The sequence below is a fragment of the Protopterus annectens genome, chromosome 17.part0 (assembly GCF_019279795.1).
Source record: "Protopterus annectens isolate FY-2018-M chromosome 17.part0, PAN1.0, whole genome shotgun sequence".
Taxonomy (NCBI): domain Eukaryota; kingdom Metazoa; phylum Chordata; order Ceratodontiformes; family Protopteridae; genus Protopterus; species Protopterus annectens.
In genome coordinates this window covers 483,835,946-483,850,824 of record NC_056751.1, presented here as the reverse complement: position 1 = coordinate 483,850,824, position 14,879 = coordinate 483,835,946, and positions in this window count along the sequence as shown.

Here is a 14,879-nt window from a genome sequence, read left to right as displayed (position 1 = left end):
CAGCTAACCAAGTGGTCCACAGGCGTGCAAGATCAACAGTCCCCAACTAGGGGAATATACCCTTTTCCCTGCGGATTGTGCAATCTCAGAATTAGACTGCATAATTACCAATGGGTGAGGCAGTTCAGGGGGATTTGCACCACACAAAAACATCTATGCTTTGTGTGTTTTAAGCTTTTGTATGCACCAAGATTAAGTCTCAGAGCATGTGCAGTAATGTATTGACATGCATAATGTCAAATTTATTTCAACATCATTCATGTTGACATAAAATGGTATATATATATACAAATATGTGTAATATATATATATAAGTATATTATATATATATATATATATATATATATATATATATATATATATGTATATATATCTAAAACAATACAAATGCACATACAGATAGACATCTGTGGGTTTCCTGCAAGTGCTGACAAAGGTGATCAAGTATATGAAGACTTAATACTGTGAGGGCTAGGAGCATGTCAAAACTAGATGATAGAAGGTAGTAAACATACATTATATATCAGCATATGATATGTTATGGCATGGCATTTCATAACACAACACAACATGATGATTATTCCATTTGAACCGTCTGACTTATTTTTGATTAAATATATAAATGGTATATTAAATGCAAGTCAGATGTTAAATTAGACACAAATGTTTATAGAACTAGAGAGAACAATCTAATAGGTGAATGTAGTAAAATACAAATTAGATAAAGGTCCAGTTGCATCTTAAGCTAAAATAGAAATCCAACTGGGGCCAAAACTGGTACAAGACTAAGTGAAAAAAAAAATTGCCCTGTCTTTAAAAAGATATGTAAATCCAGTTACAATCATAGTGATGGTGTGAATATGCATTCTCTCCAGAAATGCACGCACATTTTTAATCACTGTGGGTGTAATCAGTATTATTCTTAATCTTCTAATAGTTTCAGTAATTAATGAACTGTAAGAGCACAGTATAAGTTACAACCAAGTCATAAAGATGGTTAAATCCATTTTTCACTGAGTACTCTACTCCTACTACTAATTGTTCCTAGTAAATTTAAAACAGATGTTTAGTTATGATAACACATCAAACTGCATATTGTACAAAAATAGCTGTTTTAAGAGAAAATAAACATTGTCCTTACTCCTGCCACCGTAATGGTTTATTGCCATCAGTTACTTTGCTGAATGTCCCAAAGCTCCATTAAGAATAACTGGTATGAGAGCTCAGAAAATGTTATGTTGCATCTTACACCAATAGCAGGTCTCAAAAAGTAAGATTCATTATCCTAAATTAAATGAACATTAAGCATCCAAACAGTGAAAAGTAATAATAAAGGGTCACCTATTAAAAATGTGCTGCTTTAAGTATTGTAGTGTTGTATGCAATCCTCTTAAAATAGTAACGATACTCAATACTGTTTTTGAAGAATCATACTTAAATAGTAGAAAACTGCCATGTGGTTCACCTTGATGCAAATCTCATCACAGAACTGATGCTAAAGGTATTTTGTCTATCAATTTACTGTGCCATTACAAATGGAGCCATGGTAATTTGTGAACTAGTAACATGGAACTAAGCTGACCATTCTGAAGAACCTACTAAAATCTGTGTAAATAAAATGAAAGTTTATACCTATAGTTTTGCTAAATGTATATTGAACCAATTACCTTGGGGTCATGTAATATTTTATTTATCTTGTACACAGAGCACATCAGGATATCGAAGATTAAGCTTAAACATCCATTTCAGAAATCCAAAAGATGCATTCTGACATTACATGCATTGTTTACTAGCAAGGCAATTTAAAATGCTGAATGAATTCTTGCAACTGAACAGTAGCAGCAGTTTTCATCATATAGAACACATTTGTATTCTTACAATAAATTAAAATAATAAGCAAACACAAAAGCTCACAAGTTTACAGGTTTTGTGATCACTTCATAATTATACCTATAATGTGTAGCTTAAAAGAGGTATGAAACAAATTCAGAGACCTTATTTAAGCAGATTAATCCACAAATCATCTTTTCCCTGTTCAGTTTATTAGTTTGCAGTAATTCTTCAAGAAGTAACATGGTTCATTTGTATGAAAGAGAGGAAAGGATATCTGCTGGTTCTGATTTAAAACATGCGAATGCATATAGAAAGTTGCAGTTGAGTATTACAACGCAATGATCCCTTAATGAAGAGTAAATCATTCATTCTATCTGCATGTCCATCTTATTGCGCTGTCTGCAGTAACCACTACATGTCTGCTAGCAAAAAAATAAATAAATGTAGAGCTCTAGATGCTAAAACTGAAATTCTTGCCAGAAGCATTCTACACAGAGAGAGAGAGAAAAAGTATTAAAAAATGCACATACTTTTGAACGTGTTGCCTGGCTTTATCAATCATCAGGTTAAAAGATATGGTTCACCCTTGTTTTTCTAACACAGAATAAGATGAAATTGATAGTTCTCGGATGCTTTTCCTGGAAGTCATAATATCAGCATGGCTATAAATTATCAAGAAAGATTAACAGCCATGTTTTCAAATGTTTCAGTTCTCATAAAATGCCAAGAAGTCATGATATGAGGAAAAGATTGCATGGTGACAAGCACCTCATTATGCTGACTGCCAGAAATCTATGATTATTTTGAAAAAGGTGTGCACATCAAACAAAAAGAAATTATAATTATGAATGATGGGTTTCAACATTGATATTAATGCTTGCTTTACTGAATAGAGTAGCAGTCATGCTGATATTTATGACTCAAGAAGGAAATATTGATAAACAATTGTATAAGCAACAAAATGACATAAACATAAAAAAGTGTTGGTGTCACCATAGATCATACTACTAAATTTCATTATTCGTTTCTCAGTTATGTGATTTGTCAGAAACTGAATAATTGTCTATCAGCAAGAGAGAATGGCTAATGCTGTGTTATTTTATTGTACTTGTCTACACAATTATCAACTTAACCCCCTCATGACTATCAAACCAGACTATGATTATTTCAAAATGTATTCAACTAACTCATTCTTATGCTGTACACGTAATATGTTAGATTCCATACCAGTAATAACATAATCCATTCATTCATGTTCCAGTCACCACTTTGGCATTTACAATCTCAGTGGGATGCCAGAGGCTATCCTGGCAGCCATTTTGAAAAAGGTTTTGTGGTACATTCTTGAGAGTGATGGTCAGATGCCGAATGCGCACATTCACTCACTTACCCACTGCATACACAGGCATGGGCAGTTTGGAAATCAGCAGTTAACCTACTGCATGTCCCTTGGAGACTGCACAAAAATGGACTACCCAAGGGAAACACCAAGGGTAAAATAACAGAGATATACTTACACTGCAGAGAAGGTACCCCAGCTAATTGTCAAATATCAAATCTCTTGTATTGCCATTTCCCACACACAAAATCATTACTGCCCATCAATTCTCTTTACAGCTCTTGACATTGGTGTCTATCACTTGCTCTTTGCCATCTGCATACTATCAGTTTGGTTTTTGACATCATTCCTAACACACCATCTTGTTCCCCTTTTCCCCAGCTCTACATCTGTCTTCTCCTCCCCTATCTTCTGTCTTCATCTCAAGCATATTTATTTGCACTTCTTACTAAATCAACCCTTACACTCTCCCCAGTCCTCACTGTCACACTGATAATTTTGTTTAGTGAGCATAGCTGGGTATGTGCGTGAATATGCAGCTTTAAAGGTGATCTCTTCTCATGTAAGTACAGAATAAAATATTATTGGCTATCAGCAAGCACCAAAAGTACAACTATTTTGCTTTAAGTGTTCCTCAGATACCTACATGTGTTGGAAAGCAGCTGGCGTGGTCAAGAATTACTTAACTAGAAAATATATGTGACAGCCATAACGCATACTGTTCTGCTGGGAGTTTGTGTTTTCAAATCTGATATTTGGGAAAGATGTCAGCAGACCCTTCAACCATTACCAATGAACTCAGGGCTATCAAAGAGCCAATTGAATATCTATGACTCTAAGGCCAGCAGCAACTACCTGGACTTCTTCCATTACTGCCCAAATATGGTTCCAATACATACCTCTGTGTTCTTACCACATCAAATTCCACTCAAGGCCCAAGTGAGATCCTCCTGGTCTAACTTCCCACTTAGCTACCGATAATATATATAGAAATGACCCAATATCACAAAACACTTTTGCCCTGCAACACAAACAATAATAAATAAGCAAACCAGCAAACTAATCAGCTTAACCCCACATAAACCTATTTGATATAGACACTGAAAACCATATACTTCCACATATTATTATTACTACTACTACTACTTAAGACTAAGTATTGTAAAAATATACCTTCTCTTAGCAAGTTAGCCTCCTTTTAGTAATGATGCTCAAGTTATCCTCATAGCCTAGGTTAGACACCCTACCTATGTGAAACAAATGAACAAAATACCTTTTCTGTGCCACCCTACAGCACCCGCTACAAAATGACATTGCCTAACATTAAAAGGTCAACCAAGCAATAACTGAAAAAACGAAGTGGTTCCCATGGTGCAGGGAGATAAAGGCCTTACTGCTCCTCAGACGACCTGGATTTGACACTGGAGGGGCCATGGCAGAGAATGGAATCACAGGCCAACATTAACTAAATCATCCTTGGGAAAGGAAAGCAGCCAAGGATTGCTGCATTTCCAATGTTAAGATCCCAGAGAGCTCTGTGATGCAAAAATGGTACACCACTTTGTAGGGAAGTAGCTCATGCATGGAAGCATGATTGCACATTCTGAGGGCAGCAATTGCAGGGCTCACAAAGTTGTTGCGAGGCAGCAGTTGGGGGCCTAGGATTTATGGTAGCAGTATTGCACTGGAACAGCATATGTGGATTAGACTGGGTACACTAGACCTAGAAAACTGGTGGCAGCTGATGATTAGGTGTGGGGAGAATATAAATGGGAAAAAAAAAACTACCCTGATAAAGTTAATGTTCATGTCGCTGGACACAACAATGCATCATGACCCCTTTCCAACACTACCTGCTGATTTTTGGCAGCCTGATCAGTTTCTTCAATCTGATTAATTAAGCCTCCCTTATAACTCACTAATTTGAAACACTCCATCATACAGAAAAAACATACACTGACCCATAAAATATACAAATCATAGGTAGCCAGAACCTTGTACAAAACCACTCAACATTAAACAAAACAACTGCCCCCATAGTTCTATCCATCACTAAACTTCAAATGAACTTGCATCAGTCTCACAGCCTTCTCTAGCTCCAGTCTGTGTAGCACATACATTGCCATACCTCTCAACTGTACCGAATTTCTCATTTTTTACCACATTTGAGGTCCAAATAATGGGGTGCCATGATTCCTGAGTGACGCCCCTTAATTTCCCAGCTTTTAACTTTGTTTTTCCAGCTTTTGGGCTGACGTCATCACATGCAGAGGCATGCATGATGACGTCAGCTCTGTGAAAAGCCTGCCAGCCAGGCTGAGGGCTCGAGGGATTTACTGTACTCTGTTTCTGGCCAGCCAAAGTAGAGTGCGAGCCATGTGAGCATTTCCCCATCTGCTCCAAGAAAAGAGAATGACAAACATTTAATTACCAGGTCCATTCTGTTTTTTTTTTTTTTTTTTTTTTTTACTACTTTGAATTTGTGTGAACCATTAAACTCTGCATTTCATTCAATTACCAGGTCCCATCCATTCTCTGCGAGTATTTGATTTGCAGAAGTAAGTGTGTGTGTGTGTGTGTGTGTGTGTGTGTGTGTGTGTGTGAGAGCATTTTATTTGCAGAAGTGTGTGTGCACGCACAAGCATTTGATTTGCAGAAGTAAGAGTGTGTGTGTTTGTTAAATGCCCCAGTTAGGTGTGCCTGGTGGTTAGGGTTACTCTGGCTCAAACCCTGTAACTTAGTTACAAGGAGCAAGAGCCTGAGTTCTCTACCCATACCACCACTTCTAATTGAAGGAGTTGTAGCTCTCAATTGTACAAATTCACAGAATGTCTGGAATGTTTGGCTCATACATTTGATCTGTTCCTCTTAAAATTCAGATGGTGTAGTGGTGCAGCAGTAGTATTGTTGCCTGACAGCAAGAGTTTCTTTGGTTTGGTTCTTGGCTGAAGTGCCTGCTGTGTGGAGTCTGCATGTCCTCCCTGTGTGTGTGGATTTTCCCTGGGTGCTCTGGTTTTCTCTCATGATATAAAGATGTGTGTCTGGAGCCACTGCTGAAAACTGGCTTTGTTCCAAGTTGAACTTTCCTGGTAAACAAATGTTAAATAAAAATACAATTTGTGGTTCTCTGGCAAATCAGTGAGAAGTGAATTCACTAAATAATGCTAGCCATTTAAGTTTCAGTCTTCCTATCTTTCAGGAAACACATGGTAACATGACATTTTATTCAACCAACTTAGATTATGCAAGCAATGTTTAAAATGTAACCCTAGTTTTGGGCCTTTGTCCCCCCCAATACATTTGACTTTTTCCCGATTTTTTTGTGCTGCACAGTTCTTCAGGCAAAAAGTTTAGTGTTGCTTATGCCATGTCTGCTTGCATTGTTAGTAGCAAAACAGGTAGTAAACTTGCTTTTGCTGCAGAAGGCTGTGGGATCTACTCCCACATATGTAGATTTATTGCTGATGCTCTACTGTGTTGTACTTTAAAAGGGGGTGGATGCTGCAGTCTTGAGAATGTCCTCCGTTGGCGGAGTTACCTAGTAACTATGAGCCTTTTAGCAGTTTCATCCATTCCCTATTGAAATATTACTAGCTTATCATTTTTTTTTTTTTTTTTTTTTAATGTAACGTAGGCAATTTATTCTTCAAGGACAGCAGACACTTTACCTGTAGATTAAACAATGAAATATAAAGTTATTTGCTAGCAGCAACCTCTTCATTAATTACAGATCTCTTTAATGTGGAATTATTTAGGTGACTTTTACTTCTTCAGAGACTGTATATTTACTGATTCTGGTGGATTGTAGAAGGCTGAGTAGACATTTATGATGGAAATGTTCTGAAATGGGCAGTTTTGTCATTATTGTTTTATGCATTTTTTTTTCATTGCTTACTGGAAAAATGTTCGAAACAATATATTTAAAACGAGCTCTAACAAGTGTGCTGTATTATACAAGGAATATAACTTAATACAGTCAGGAAAATGTATCAAAGAACACATGTATGTTGTGTGCAAGGGTTCTATCATTTGAAAACAGCCCAATGGTAATCTTTATCCACCACTGGCCAGATGCATATTTTTGATTGTGGGTTTTAATGTTGTTTCAATGAATGTTAGTTTCAAGGGCAGAGAAGTTTTAATGCTACGTCTATTTACATTGTGGACTGTATTTCTTTTTTTAACAGATGTCTATTAGTGTTTGTGCTATAAAATGTAAAATAAAGGTTTTAAATGAAATCCAAATAATCATTGTAGAAGTAAAGCAGTATGCACATGACAGTGTTTATGGTAAATGGGGTGAAATAACCAAGTAATGGAACATTGGAATGGCTGCGGGGGTACTCTAGGGTGATATTTTGGTTATCTGTTCTTCAGTTTGCATTTGAATGTTGGTATCCACAATCCTGTTGGAGTGGGTGGGGTTACATAATTATGTATGCACATTTTGTTAATTAGCACACAGATGTTCACCCATTTTTCATGGGCCTTTGTCCAGATTTTTGATGTTTCCATGTTGAGAGGTATGTTCTTCACCAATAACTTCACTGGCCTGGTCCTCTCCTGTAATAAGCCTCCTATAAGACAAAAAAGGTACTATAGCTGCACCATATGCCCTTCTAGTTACTATAAGCCTGGACTATTGCACTAACCACCCAACAACAAACTGACAGTACTCCAGACTTCCATCAGTATTGCTGAGCATTGCCGTTCTGCTTCTATAACCACAGCCTAAAACCTGTAAAACTGAATATGGGACTGGCTATCAGCTAACACATTTAGCCTACTAGAAATATATTTATTGTTCTACTTACTTACTAGGATAGTGCACTGATGAATATTAACCAATTTCAGGCTCAGCCTGGGTATGTATTCAGCAGAAAAAGATAAATTAATCCTAAGACAATGCAAGGCCTACTTTCTCCATAAGAACTGATTAATCTCTGACCTGGCTAAATTCTTTAACGGTACCTTTATCGCTGTTTCTTTATCTGAGGGAAACACCATCTTTCTCTCACACAGCGCATTTTGCAATACTACCTTAGATGCTTAGATTGGCATTAATTTCAACAAGGTTATGCCCTTCTTGCTTTCTTCTAGCCAGTCCTCCAGACAAAGTATTGCAAATCATCTGTCTTTTAAAAACACCCCAATGCCTAAACTCCCAGCCACATCCCTCTACAACTGTAAATTACAGAAAGTAGTAGTTTATTGGCCATTTTGGGCTAATTTCTCTCTTTCATTTCCCTGCTATAAAACCTGCATTTGCAAGGGTTTTGCACTAGTATACAGCTCAGCAGGCTCCTGCCTGGTGCCTGCAGAGTTCTACAGCAGCAGGGTGACTAAGTATCATTTTTCTGCATTTTCTTGCTCCCTTTAGATAATTTTGCCCAAAATGCCAATTTTTTAGAGTTTCTGTGATTTAAAAAGCTTGTTTCAGCTACATATTGTACTTATTTTACTGCCTGCACTTTAACAAAGTTGTTTTTGTGTTTAGATTATCTGTTTAACTGTTGTAGGCTACACAATCAAGTGTGATAGTTACTTCTGTGCATTTAAAGTGTTTTTTTTTTTAATTGTATCTGCTTTATTTTCCTGAAAAAAACAAAAAAAAAAAACTTGTTTTCCTGCCTTTCTAAGCTAGTATAGACCAGTTTTCAGGTTAGTGCTGAATTCAGCACTGTGTTTCAAGTTTCTCTGTTTGCCCATACCTTACTTGGATAGAAGGAAGTTTCTCTGCTCACTGTGAGAGAGGGAGCTTTGAGCAGCCTATCTGTCCCTGGAAGAGTGGTTTCAGCCCAGAAATTAGTAGTTTATTTGCCATTTTGGGCTAATTTCTATCTCTCTCATTTCCCTGTTATAAAACCTGCATTTGAGCGGTTTTGCATGCCGGGTAGCACTAGGTAGCTAGGGTGTACTATTCCTGGCTCCAAAAAGTCTACTCTTCAATTTTTCCCTTGGAACTAGACAAACTTTCAACTTAAGCACTCAAACCATTCACTTCTCATCCTGGCACATGCTCAAAACTCATAGCAAGCACTAATAAACCTTAGCACTAGACCCCTCCTATACTGTAGAGAAGGACAAGGCTCTCTATTCAACATTACCAGACAATCAGTAAAAAGTTCACTGTACCTATCCAGGCATGTCCAAAGGGTAGTTTCAGGTTTACTCTCTGGTCCTTCTGGTGAATCTGGGCATTTTGAGGCAATGTTACAATTGCCTCACGTAAGCAGACAACCCTCTCCTGCTTCCACCAAACACTAATACATGCGAGAGATGCAATTATACAGCCAAACTGGAGGCTAAGCTCTCTGAACCCAACACTGGACCAGGCAGTCAAGAGGAGAAGGAAATTACTTGCATCACACCACCAGTCTCACATAGACCTATGAAACCAGCACCGGCAAAAAACACACATAAATACACAAAAATATTCTCGGAGGCTCTAAATAAAAATCTGCAAAAGCAACAGAGACCTCCAAAGCAGACATCCAAGCAACCTCCACCCCCTAACACAAACCATGAAACACATACTTCACAAAACCAGTGTGCCATGAAATCACAGTCCTTAAGGCAAAATAACATACCCAACACACTAGCAATAGGTGTCTCTATAGTCAGGCACACTGATGTCCCACTCACTAGGCTGAACAAGGAGAAGGTTACTGTTAGCTGCCTGTTGGGTGCCTGGATCCGCCACATACCACAAGCACTTGGGTCACTCCAGAACAAGTACAAATATGACTCTGTCATTGTCCATGTTGGTGTGAATGACCTGAGCCGTACCTTCCTGGACTACATGAAAAGAGACATGGAGAAGCTCTCTGATCATGTAGCCCAGGCCGGTATGACCCTGACCCTGAGTAGCATCCTGCCCTCACCAAGAATGATACCACAGTATAGAAAAAAAGTTATCAATTTCAACAATTGGCTAAGCTTCTGGTGTCATTCAAAATGGATCCAGTGTCAGTCAGCCTGGGATGACATGCTCGACAAGCCATGCTGCTTCGCTAGAGACGAGTTGCACCTGTCACCCTTAGGTTTTCAAATACATTTTCAAATACTGGCCAAGGCTCTTGCCACCCCCATAGTGCCTTTTTTAGGCAAGGCTCAAAAGATAAACCCATCGCTGTAAATAGCACAAGTAACAAAAAACTGAAGGTAATGCTACTCAGTGCCAGAAGTCTAAACCTCAAAATGCACGCACTCGAGGCACTCTTCAGTATGGAGAAAATTGATATATGTGCAGCAATGGAAACCTGGTTTAAGGCTCCAGAGAGCACCCCAGCACTACTAGGCTACAACTCATACCATACATTTTGGCCACAAAACCCAGACCAAAATACAAAATGTGGGGGAGTATCCATATTCATCAAGGATACCTGCACCTCCAGGTTAGTGGCACAGCACGATGCTTCAGAGATCATCCAGGTGCAACTAATGATGGGCAAAACTGCTATTCAGATTATAGCTTGCTACAGATCACCCACCATGTCCCATGACCCCACTCCGCATTCCTGGAAAAACTGAGAAACTACCAAACACCCTGATATTGGGTGATTTCAATTACCCAAACATTAACTGGGAGAACTACTCAAGTACAAACTCCCTTGCCCATCATTTCCTAGAATATATAAACTCAAATGCCCTGGATCAACTGGTCAACACCCCCACCAGAGGTGACAACATATTGGACCTGGTTATCACCAACATGGGAGACTGGTGTTCCACACCGGATGTCAGCCCCTTGGTTAGATCTGACCATAAACTAATAACACTGGATATCCACATTCTGCCACCAACCCCGGTCAAAGAAACCACCGTGAAAAACTTTTCAGAAAAAGCTTCACGTTACTTAATACCGAGGTGGGAAGTTTCAAAGCCCCCATACTAAAGGATAATGCTGTCCAAGCTGCAAAATCCTTTACTAATGAACTCTACGGATACCTTCAAAAATTGATGGATCGTGCTATCCCAAACAAAACCAAGACTCACTCCTCCAAGAAAAGGAAACCAGTCTGGTGGATCCCTGCCATAAACAAGCTATACAATAGAAGGAGAAAACTAGTCCGGAAAAGAGTAAAATCCCAAGAAGGGAAGACATCCCTGATCAGTATCAGCAAGAAACTACATTCCCTCATAAAATCATCCAAGGCTAGCTTCGAAATATAAATTGTCATGGACTCCAAAGATAACCACAAGGCATTATTTAGCTGTATCAATAATCTAAGTGGCAATTCTCAGATCTGCTCGGAGTTAGTGCAGAATGGCACAAAATACACTGAACCAACTGATATAGCCATCATCCTGGCAGACAAGTTTAGTGCAAACTTCACCCCCCTCTCCCTCCCCCCAAAAGGGCCCATAACTATACCAGAGGAATGTAGTGCCCCTGAAATCACAGACACTCAGGTTAAAACAGCCCTCTCCAAAGCCAAAAACACAGCATCAATGAGAGTGAATGGTGTCCCAGGCTGCATCCTACAAGAGCTCAAAGATGAACTAACCCCTCACCTAAACACACTGTTTAAACTCAGCCTCTCCACAGGCTATGTGCCCACAGAGTTGCCCATAGCAATGGTTATTCTGCTCCACAACGGACCCCGGGAACTATCGCCATAGAAGCCTGACTAGCTTGGTCTGCAAAGCTATGGAGCACATCATCATGGATCTCATTAACAGAGACATTGGGAACCTCCAAACACTGGACCCTACCCAGTTTGGCTCTGCTCAGGGCAGATCATGCCTCCTAAATCTGGTGGACTTCTTTGAGACAGTTACCAAGGCTATAGATGAGGGAAAGGTGGTCCACACAGCCTACCTAGACCTCACAAAGGACTTCAACACCATTTCTCACTCAGGTATTGTAGACAAGCTCACCAGCCTGAACATAAACCCCTACATCACGAGATGGTTGCCTACTGGCTCACAGACAAAACCCACATGGTAAGAGCTGCAGGAGCTAGGTCTGACTCTAAACCGGTTACAAGTGGCATTCCCCAGGGCTCAGTCCTAGGACCCCTCCTGTTCGGCTTATACTTCTCAGAGGTGCAGGTAAACACAGGAGGACTATGGCTGACCAGGTTCGCAGGCAACTGCAAACTAGGGGCTATAATTGACTCTCCAGCTAACACAGACATCCTCCAAAAGGGTCTCACTAAGACAGATACCTGGTGTCAAAACCATGGCCTCAAGCTAAATGCCAAAAAGTGCATAGTCATCCCCTTTGGAAAAAAACAAAGTACCCACAAATTACCACATAGGTAGTAGCCCCCTAAATATGGAAGACGTAATAACGGATCTGGGGACCCAAGTAGATAGTAACCTATCCTTTGATAATCACATTGTCAAAGTGGTCAGAAAATCCTTCTATGTGGCCCACCTAATCACAAAATGGTTTGCATCCAGATTGAAAGAGGTCATTGGGCCCCTCTACGCATCACTCATCAGACCCATCATAGAGTACAATGCCCCATTTGGGATGTACCTTACAAGACACCTGCCACAACTGGAAAGACCACAGAAGTACCTCACCAAGAGGATCACTGGCCTCAAGCAGATGCCCTATGCAGCTCGATTGAAGAAACTCCAGCTGTACTCAGATGCATACCGCCTACTCAGAGGTAATCTCTGCCTGACATACAAGGCCATGTCCAATCAGAATTGATGGACATGCTCCACCTAAAGAAAACCGTATCCCCTCGAGCCACATGCTCCAGGGATCTAAACCTCACAACAACAAAAAATAGGATGTGCTTCCCATGCTCTGGAACAAGATTCCAATCTACATTAGGCAGAGCTCCTCTCTAACCCTCTTCAAGAGAAACCTTGACGAGTGGATGGGAAACAGAACATTTACCCCAGGGATCACTTCAATGGCTCTGCTGGACAGAGGCACAGAGAACTAATCTAAGGGGGCAGTGAAAGCCAACACATTCCGGCTAGGCTTATAAATGCCTTCGGGCAGATAGCCTAGTACCTATCTATGCACCTATGAACATGACAACACCCAGTCATCCTGCTATGTTGCCATGTTGTAATTAAAATGGACCAAAAGCTCTTTACAAAATCACCAGGTCTTCCAAAAACACATTACCTAACCTGCCTTGTGATGCTTCTTCCTACCTACCTATATCTGTTGAAAACCCTACCTGGACCTATTGTAATGCAAGCAAAAGTTATAACCCAATATCTAAGTAACATTTTTAGTACAGTCTATAGGAATAATGATCATACATTGAACACTAAAACCTATAGGAAATATCCACAATACAACACTCTACTCCATGCATCCAGCATGCATCCGCGCCACACCATCCGCAATATACCAAAATCCCAATTTCTTAGGATCAAACGTATCAGTTCTTCCAAGAGGGATTTTGAAGAAGCCAAACTGGATCTCCAAAACAGATTTTTGGAAAGGGGATATCACCAATTTGACATCATGTCAGCCAGCATATGGTCAGACAAGCAGGATAGAAAAACATTACTGGAATACAAGAAATGCCAATCGACAAAACAGGAATCTTCATTAAGGTTTGTCACCACATATGGTAGAAAAAACAATGTTATTAGAAGCATTCTAGATGACAATTGGAACATACTACTAGCTAATGATAATCTTAGAAATATGTTGGGCCCAAAATTCCAGTTTTCTTACAGACGGGGCAAAACCCTAGGAGCCTTGTTCTCACATTATAAACATAAAGAAAGTGGGGGCGCCATCTACAAACAGATGACTATCTCTGGAGACCAACTTTTGGGCACCTTTCCATGTGGCCATTGTACATCTTGTAATCAAGTAAGTAAATTAAAACAATTTACGAGTGCTAATACAAGTAGAGTCTACAACCTTAGAGTTTTTGGTAATTGCAGCAGCAGTTGGGTCATATATCTGGCAACATGTCAATGCTCAGCATTTTATGTTGGGAAAACATCACGCTCACTCATAGTTAGGATGGGGGAACATAAAAGTGATATCAGGAATAAGAAAGAGACCGATGCTCTGTATCGACACACTCTTAAACATCATAATGCCAAATTAATGTTCATTATTATAGATAAAATCACTGGAGACAGGAATAATCAACAGGGGTGGCATAGTGTTTTGAATCACAAAGAGAAATATTGGATTATTCACCTTGGGGCTCTCTTTCCCCCTGGCCTTAATGACCATCTATAATTTGGATTGATTGTTAATACTGGAATTAGCCTGAAGAGTTGGGATCATATTGATTTATGAATCATATATCCTAAGATATTAATAGCTTATGCTATACATTTTTACAAAACTACAGGCTATATTGTCCAGTTATATATTATTTAACTTCATAGTTTATAACATATAATTGCCAGTATAGGTGTTTATTATTGAATGGGATCATATTCCAAGATATTAGAATAATTGTGTGTTCAACTAATGTAAGTCAGGAATAGCTCTTGTACACATATTATTTGAAAGATATATGGTACATCAGGATTAGGATGCATATGTATCACCTTTATTATAATAATCTGGACCCAGTGTTACATACAGCAGATTTGTGATTTCCACAAATCATATCAGTTTATTCTTTGGATCTACTTTATATATTGCATTCTTGTTTTTGTGAATTACTTATCAATAATGATACAGCATACTTATTTCTATGTTACTGAGGGCCTCATGGCTTGTTACTACACATCCCCAGTACAATATAATATT